This window comes from Sipha flava, unplaced genomic scaffold (genome assembly GCF_003268045.1).
Source record: "Sipha flava isolate LNK unplaced genomic scaffold, YSA_version1 65_pilon_pilon, whole genome shotgun sequence".
Classification (NCBI taxonomy): domain Eukaryota; kingdom Metazoa; phylum Arthropoda; class Insecta; order Hemiptera; family Aphididae; genus Sipha; species Sipha flava.
This window is the reverse complement of record NW_020273605.1, coordinates 508,115-518,346: the sequence shown is the minus strand read 5'-3', so window position 1 is coordinate 518,346 and position 10,232 is coordinate 508,115. Positions and strand designations below refer to the sequence as shown.

The 10,232-nt window shown below is 36.1% G+C and overlaps 1 protein-coding gene across 5 annotated transcripts in view; it reads left to right on the top strand.

Annotated features, from left to right (window-relative positions):
- Positions 1–10,232, top strand: part of LOC112691624 — a 118,319-nt gene that overhangs the window by 57,448 nt on the left and 50,639 nt on the right. The window lies entirely within an intron of this gene.

The window sequence follows — 10,232 nt, the reverse complement described above, 5'->3', positions numbered from 1 at the left end:
TTTTTTTTTTTTTCATTTTCTTCTTCTTCTCCTCCTCCAGTTTCTATCCGTTTCTCTTGTCCGCCGTTGAACGCGGTTGTTCACGTCCGTATCGATTGCCGTGGACGGTGACGGCCACGAGCGGCGTTTAAAACAATATTATTTAATTTCCCACGCGGTCACGTACACGGACGCCGCCTTCCATTTACAGTATTATTATTATTAATATTATTCGTGCTGTTTGTCAAACATTTCCCATGGACGTACGCGTTCAGTGCGCCACAGAGCACACACCAAGTCGCAAATAAAAATAATAGAACACGTTCCGTGTTAACATCGCTATCTTCGTTATCTTCGCGTAGTCGTCATCGCGTCATCGTCGTTCGTAGCGGATCGTTTCGGCGATGTCGAACGCGAGAAATCGCAATTAGTACACCCAGGCGCGTACACAAAAAAATATTTTGGGAGGGGTTTTAGGTTGTACATTTGCATAATAATATAATCTATATACCAATTTTACTATATAAAAACATATTTAATATAATTTTCCTGAATTTCGGGAGTGGTTTGAACCCCTAAAATCCCCCCTTGTGTACGCGCCTGAGTACACCTATGCAGTTATTACTACGATTATTACGCAAACAAGTGCAGTGGTCGGGGGTACGACGATTATTGTGAGTTCAAAACGACTCGGACGGAATCGCGTCGTTACGTCGTTATTTTATCGTTACGGTCACCCGCGATTCGCCATCGTATCGTGTTATTATTGTTGGTCATTTGTCATTGTTGCCGACGAGAAATGGTGGAAAAAAATCGCCCGCCGTTCCGAGACGAAACGGCGGCGACCGCGGTTGGACAGCCTCGTGACTCGTGGTCGAAAGTTTCGTTCGCGATGACGTCATCCGAGGTCGACGCGCGCTCACGGATCATCACCTGGCGACGCGATTGTTCTCTCGTAGACACGATTACCCTCCCTCCCCTCCCACCGTGAATCGCGAACGTTTCACCGTCACCGTAACGTTCACCTCGGGGCGGGGGTGGATTATGACTACGCCCGTCTGTGCGCGATTTGACGGTTCACTTAAGACGGCGCAACGAACGTTTTCAAGACTTTATTCGACTTCGCCCACGTCTCCGCTCACCTCCCCCTCCATTAGATCTCTTTGATTCATACTTGAAACAATATCGTTGTGTTCGACACACGTGTCTTCGGTTTTTGACGATGACGATACTTTTTGTTTTACTATTAATACACTTTATTGAATCAGCTATTTGACAACATGCCATATGATCCTCAAAGTAAAAATGTAAAAACATACTATGTTTATTCACGATCATTAGAAATTTCTCGTTCGGCGGCCACATTCAGTCCTACATGAAAAACATGCTATAAACTATAAGTTTATCTTTAAGTTTATAAATTAAGTGTTATCCAAAACACTTTAGAAAAACTATGTTTAGTTCAGAGAACATATAGTCAATCCATCAGGGAAACATCTTAGGCCTATAATTGCACTAAAGAATCGCATACGAATACATAAGTGAAAATATTAATTTTCAAAATAGCCGAACTACCCCGCTCCGACCCAGAGCCAATAACCCCTAGCGTTCCGAATCGCGCGTATGCGGTTACGGATTCTTTCGTAAGCCGTATAATACCATTTTTACCCTTTTAGTTTTTGCAATCGTATATAACACTACGTCGTAAAAACATCACTATTGTCGCCAAACCAGTCATTATTACCGGCGTTATCGCAGTCACACAAAGGAGTTTACCAATGCACAGGACACCAAATGTCTTTCAGCACGTTTCGCACGTAATCCAACCGCAAGTATCCGAAGTCTTGCGTAACTTATACGTTCATTCCGCGATGGAAATCGTTAAACGACGCCCTTTATACGCTCCTCCTCGTTATAACAAACGAAAAATACCTATATACATAAAGGGCACGAAAATACTATCGACCGTCACCCCGGGGCTCACAAATAATAAACTGCATGGTACAGTGAACATAATACGCGTAGAGTATAAATTACACAATTCTTCTTTTTTTTTCGTCGCATCAGTTCCGGATTTAACCATTGTACCGCCTTGAGCACTAAACAAATTGCCGCCTTTTAATATAAATATTTTTCTATTCTAAAAAATGTTATTAAAGCATACAATCATAGTTGTTTTCTTTATAACTTAAAATTTTAATAATGTAAAATAAAAATATAAAGCTGTTATAAAAATGCATACATACATTCATATGAAAAATTTAATAATAAAAATATAATTTATTTTAGTTCTAGTTACATATAATAAAAATGCAATATTAAAAATTATTTGCCGCCCTATGCACTAGCTTATAGTGTTTTATGGGAAATACGGCACTGCGTCGCATTCTACCCAGCAACCACCGTTGAGAAAAATTTGTCAACTCCTCACTGCACCGTATATTTTTGACTGCAGCAGATGGCTGGGATGACGTACGGTACCAGCTGGTTTACCACCCCGATGCAGCGATGTTCATAAACATGTATATGTATTTACGAATAGTCATATAGGTAAACACGTATTATAATGTCTACAGACGTACGACTCTATTTATAGGTACAGACAGATCTTTAAAGTGGAGGGACGCTAGGGTATCAAGTCACCTCCCACATCGCTGGAAAAACGTCGGCTTAACATTTCTCCAAAAAGTTCAAACAAAACACTTTGTTAATGGTCAAGATAATCGCACACATCACATTTCAGTAATTGCTAATTCATAAAATAATAAACTTGCAATAAAATGATCAATGGAAATTGTTGTATTCTATAATCTGTCAAAGTGTCTTACAAACCATAACTAACCCATATTAAATATCCATTGTACATTACGTTACATGAAATATGCATAAATATATATATGTTTAATTATAAATGGTAAAATAGTTCAAAACGGTACAATAGGGATCGTAGTCCCTAGAAGGTATCCGAGTACCCGAGTACTGGCACAACAGCGGTATCGATTACGCTCGCACGTATAACGTTACATTGCGAAAGTAAAAACAATGCTCTGAACAGTACGCCACACGGGCCACGTAATATACAACACGGTTTACAACACGATTAGTCGCACATGCTCGTGTGTACCATTATGCGCGTACACGGGTGTTGTATACAGCGCGACCGAGGTGCACGTACGCATATTGCGTTTCTTGTTTTCGTTGCGGTCCACGGTTCGCCCAGAACCTTTGCGGCCAATATAAAATCACTCCGCACTTCCCTATCCCGCACGTATTGTTCCCGGTTCGGTACGCCAAATCGATCCACGTCTTCTTCGATCTTCCGGCGCTTTTCGGGTCTGACCTCTTGGTCTGTTTCCAATCGGATCCCGGTTGCACCGCAGCCTTTATCCTTCCTGCGCTTTCTCTTGGCGTTCCACGTCCACACCGCTAAAATTGTTTGGCTCTTTATCAAACGCATTGCGTTCAATCACACTTGGATTCGTGTACTGTACACCTCTGGCGACGCCCACACGCCAGAGCAACCTATGTACACCGTTGTTCCGTGTTTCCGCATCGACCATTGTGATCGGAATCGGCCGTTCGATCGTAATAAACGAATAAATGACGTGTTCGTGTTCGCGCCGGAGTACGCGTATCGGGTGCGAACCGCCGGCGTGTACCGGGCAACGTTATATATATTACGGTGCGTGCGAGCGCGTATAATAATATTATACCGTGATTCGCGATATACCAGTTTTCGCGCGGTCGACACGTCACGCGCGCCGCCGTCACATCCGCCGGTATTAAGGTCGAAACCCGAGGTCGATCGGACGCGGTGAACGGGCGGCGGCGGCGGCGGCGGTCACGGCGTACGTGTGTTACCTGTAATAACGTACGCGCGTACGTGCACGCCCTCCGATCGTACCTGTGCTGCGGCAACAGCGCCAGGTGCGTGCACGGGCACGCTCGTGCAGCGATAACCACGCACGGACGACAACACATCAACAGCACCAGCAACGGTAACGGCGGCGGTGGCTAATGATCCGGCCGAAATCTCCTTTCGTTGCGGCCGACCTTTCGGCGAAAAACCCTGCGCACCGCCGCCAACGCTCTGCCGGCCCCGGGCCGCGGCGTTACGGCCCGCGTACCCTTTGATATGTGCCCCAGGCCCGTCGCTAGACCACAAGCAAATCATGCGTTGCTTTACAGCGGTATACAATTTTAAAGAAACTGGTAGTAGCGAAATGTAATAAATATCGACAACACACGACAGTAATTACTGTTATGCATCTACACCGCAATCGTAGCTCCGCCAGCTCAACGCCACCGTATATTGTTATAATTCCGATTCGTAATATTTGTAACGAACAGCGACCGTACGATTTTCGCTTCGAGGTGGAAAATATCTTTGGACGGGCCTGCGCGTGTGCCGGACAACATCATTGCCGTCCGCGTCGGCGGATCCGCCGGAACGGAACGCTCGCGCGTACGCGTTACACGTGCCGCGCACAATGACCGCGGCAACGTGACCGTGCCACCGCGTGCGCGCACATCGCAACGCAAATAAAACGCGGTGCCGAAGCGCAAAGATTTCGGTTGGACAGGACGACGATTGTTCGTTTTTTTTTTCGTCTTCGGTAAACCGTTCACGAAGCGCACCGCGTCTGGAAGGGGGGGGGGGGGGGTATTCGACACGTCCGGTCTTTTTTTCGGACGATTCCATTGTTTTTATTTTTATTTTTTTTCGCCAACGGAACAATGCGCGCTCGGCGAACTGCCCTCCGTTGACGACAGCGTTCGTAAACATTATCCTCTTCTCGCCAACCGTCCGCGACCTCGTCGTACGTTGACAACAATACCACGTCGTCTTCGAGCCTAACGCACACGTTTCCTTCGCGCTCCCGGTTCTCGTCGACCAACATCCTCCGCGACTTCCGACACTATTTCCGTTCCACAACCGACGGAATACGGTTAGATGATGCAGTCGCAACGCAACGCACTGAGAAACAAAACCGGTTGACATCAAACAGAGTTTAACTCCGAAAAAGAAATAGGAGAATGCAGCGGGAAGACTGGTTAAAATTTTCAATCTTTGTCTTACAGGATTAATGTATAGTATCGTGTATCTATAACTATATCATATGTATATCGTAATGTATAAAGTTCTATTTTGTAAATTAACAATAAAAAAAGACAATGACGGTTATACGTGGTGTTCAAGGTGAGGGGGCGAAAACATAGTCAACCCTCCTCCATAGCATTTTTATATATACATATATTGTTTACATTTAATATTTAATATACGTACGGATTATAGGTATAAATGTATAATTTTATCACACTTTTAATGTTAATATATTAAAAAAATGATAGAAATGTATTGACTTATAAAATTATTATTATAATTATAATTATATCGGTAGTGCGCAACCGAGACGTAGAGTATGATAATATGATATATGATATATATAATAATATAATATATACATACAATAATATGATCAATACTATTATCCGTAGTTAAAACAGAAAAAAATTTTACTATCAAATCATAAGTTCAAAAATTTGCAGATAGGTGTTGTTGGGTCAACGATATAATACATTAAAAAAAAACCAAATCCCAGGAGGGGGCAATCCATCTATCGCCCCCCTTATAATCGTCATTGAAAAAAGATAGTTTTTAAATTCAGATCCGTTTTATTATTTGGTAGGTATGACGCATGAGTGGTGTGTAAAAAAATTACATTACTCAAGTCTGGTGGTTGATACTTTATATTGATCCCAGCGTTACATAGAAAAATGTTTACTTCACGCAGAATGTCGATGATATGCAATGACTCGAAATATTTCGATTTTTAAGACTTATTGTTTATTATAAAATGGTGCATTTTTAATTTTAATTGCATATGTTTTAATCTAATTTTTAATTAATTTGGAATAATGGTGAAACTTTTTGTTGACTGGAAAATAAATAAAAATAAAATATTAATTAAAAGTAATGTCGTGGAACCAAAAACGAAAAAAGAGCAGAAGTATGTGTACATAAGTTAACTGTCTATATAGTACTGTGATATGTTTCCAAATTATTTAGCTCGTTGTTATATAAATACATATTTATTTTGCTGTAGTATTCAGTTTCGCATATATATGCAAATTAATAATAACCTATAGACGTACAATTTTCAACTGCACCCCGTGGCGTTTCTAAACTTGGACGCGGCACAATACGACGATGTACAAATATGTGGGGTACATTGTACTAGGGTTATTTCTTGTTTTTCGTAAGCAGGTGGCTCCAGGTGGGTCTTATTAATTTCCAGTCCCTCCGAGGATTCAGTAGCATAAAAATATTTTCGACCCGTCTCTGTTACCACTGTTATGTATTGCACAGCTGAATTCATTATCATCAGACGTTTGTGTTGCTTTTGTACCAGTATATACATACCTGTTATACTCAATTACCTGTATACGATAGAAATGGAAAAAAACGTGTACGTGAATTCACATTATGTATTATTAAATCTCATAGTTTACAATAACGTTATCGCCATGCGATTATCTAGGGCATCCGCCGACCCTTTATGTTCGTATCGTTACATACCCTCTAAATTCCCCGGTAAGCAATAATTGCGTTTCACACGAAATGCTCGATCCTGGTGACCGATACCGGACGGTAATGACGTGATAGCGCTGGTATGTCGGCCATCCACACAGCCACGAGTGCACTGCAGTTGGTTGCACTCGCAGGAGGACAGCATCGAGTATACTATAATCATATTATTACGTGGTATGCGGTACAAATGTAAGTGTGTGTGTGTGTGTGTATATAGATATATCAACAGAGTCTACACGTAACCCATTCTCGACTCTTGGCACATTTCGAATGATCGATATTCAAATCGTTTTCTTTTTCTTTTCCATTGTCTCGATACACACACTGCCGGTATAATAGCCGGACTAGATGATAAAGTTTAATTAAATAGATGATGTAATCATTGGAAGAAGTTACAAGTATTTTTAAACTAAAATACAATAGAGTATACCGTAGAAAAATCTAGTATTGAACAAACATATTGTTTGATGAACATTTCTATGTTCGACTGGTATGCTTGGTTTGCCAAATTAATGGAAAAAGTATTTCAGCGAAAAAATAATAAGTTCTATTGATTGGACACTTGCGTATCTTTACTCACTCATTGTACTTCACTATTGTATTCAATATATTTCAATATTTGTTTCAAAACAAATATACAATCATAAAACGGTTTTATATTGAACAATGAATGACAATTGACTGTGCAGATCAGAGATTCCGAAACTTTTTCACCCACAGAGCTTTTTTTCGACAGTATATTTTTTCGTGAAGCTCTAAGAAATATTTAGTATTAAGTTTTATTTGCCTGTGTTCTACGAAGCACATTACACAAGTTATATATTTGTATAGGAGGAAACTCAAAACAAGATGATGTACCTACATTTAATATTATATTTATATACAATATATCTGGCCGAGAAATAATTGGAATGGGAACGCGTATTATCCAAAATTAAAAATTATATTTTTCTATAGGGATTTTATATCTTGTTTGTACATGTATCGGTGAATTGTATTTGAGTGACGGAGTCTTGTAAAAATTATACGCTCGTTATTTTAAATAACGATCAATGATTGTTACGTCTTTACATTTTCAAAATTAACGTAGCCCTTTAGAAACAATTGCGGAGCTCTAATGTCTCCGTTGAGCACAGTTTGGAAACTGCTGGTGTATTTACATACCTATACCAAAGTATTTTTAGTAGGTACACGATACGATTACGAATGCCTAGATTTAAACTATCAAACCAATTTGTCTTAATTAATTTTTAAAATAATGAACAAATCAAAATGTATTATAAATACACTTTACGTTACCTATTTAAACATATTATTTACAGTTGTTCACAATAATCGTATGCTGGAAAATAAATACTGAAAAATCAAAGGAGAAAAAAACATTTTATTTTTATACCTTTTTCATTTTGCTGAACAAAAACCCAATTACTTGTAGCTGAGTATGAGGCATACAATTTTCACGAACAATAATAGAATAAAAATATATTTAATAAGTAGACTAAGGTGTAATTAATAATAAGATTAAAATAAAAATATATACGCACAAGATACAGATTTTTGATTAAGATTGATGCTCCTGATGCAATATATTTAATTGTTACTGATAAAATGTTTATTATGTTTACATAATCTATATACTTACGATCTGCCTACGTGGTGTAAAGTTTGATAAAACAAAATTAAAAAGTATAGCGGTTCACCGAGATCAACAAAATCGTGTTTTTTATTATAAGAAAATATAACTTTAATCTTTACGCAAACATCCAAAAATAATAATCAGCGGTCATTAAGTTCAAATGATGTAAGTTGATGTGCGTATACGGTAATATACTTTTGCTGCATGAGCACTCGAGTTAATCAATATTATTAACTTAATATAAATAAAACTATTATTATTTATCAATTATAAATTATACTTGATTAAACTGAAAACCCCAACAAACGGTGTTCAATCGACTTTTAAAACTGCAATATGCAATATCGTTTAACATTATCATTAGGCGATATTTGGCATCATTATAATTAATTTAAAACAAAACATAAGAATATACTATATACAACTATATACTGTATACAGTGCGAAACAAATCAAATAGGTTTAGAATTATCTTTGAAATAAAAATGTTTAAAATTTTGCCTTTCCTAAAAGATTTAAAAACCTATAAACTATTGCATTATAAAACATTGTGTGATCAAATAAATAATTAAACATTATTTATAGTTTTTAATATTGGTACTGAGTTTAATAAATATAAATTTAAAGTCTTTTAAATTCTACGTACCTAATTTCACTATGAAATATTTAGATTCAAAAAAGTACATACATCATTAAAAATGTGTTATATTATGCGTTATTAACCCAGATGATTAAAATTAAATTTTTTTAATTAATAGTCAGGAAAATAGAAATCTATTCTCATATAAAATATATTATTATTACGTTCAGAGTTCGTAACGAAAATTTAACGTTGAAATAAAATTGGTCAGTAAATTATCATTAATTATTTGAAAAATTAAAAATTTCTACTTGAAAATAATAAAACTAAGATAAAAGGTAAAAATGTGTAGGATTGAAAATTGTTTTTAAAAGTCAATTCGACAAAATAATAACTTTTATTTTAAATTTTTGGCTGTTGTAATTATAATAATGATACAACAATCAAAAAGTATACAAAAATATATATATATAAATATGAAATTTATATAAAACAAATGAATATACATTATTATAAAATCAATTTACTTCATTCAAAATATTTTTTATACTATATATGATATATATCATATATATGTGTGTGTGTGTGTGTATGTGTGTAGGTACATAAGAATTCGAAAAAGATGTATTTTTTTTTCCTGTTTAAATCTATAAAGTTTAGAGAATTCAGTGAGCATTACTTCATCGATGAAAATATTTCCTATAACCTATATTAAGAATACTTAAGATCTCCAAGAAATATGATTCCGTTTCTCTTGTACTTGAAGTATTACGTGGAATTTATTTTTAGTTCAAAATAAAGATTACCTGTACATTAATATAAACAAATAATAAGAAAGTTAATTTTAACTAAAATTATAAATGATCTCGTATTTTTTGAACTTAACTATAATAAAAACTTTTTTAATAATTTATTTTTCAAAGTGTCAAAAATATGGCTTATAAATAATTATTCTTAAACTATTTTGTATTAACCATCAAATGTAGTATAATACTAAATAAATTAAGATAAAAATACTCAATAAATATTTTTACTTATATAGTAAAATTTATTCAAATATTTCTAGTATAATTTACTGCTTTTGAAACTTCTCAACATTTGGAAATTTTTTACAATACAATGGATTACAATTTCTAATAAATTCCATGTAATATATACCTAGAGCTAACTAAGAAAATATAATAAGAAAGTTATCAAATACAGCCTCTTCTGTATGTTGCGTTTGATCTACTCGTATATCTCAATCTAGATATAGGATAATATAATAATATTATACTAGTAAAGCTAAAATAATAATAAAGTCTAGTAATTTCCTTGATTTACCTAAAAAAATATCATTACTTATCTGTAATCGTAAAACTTGTTTTAAATCTCATAATATTGAAAACAATTTTTAACATTTTTTTTTAAACGAATTTTAACTCATTTATTCTTTTTTCACTTTT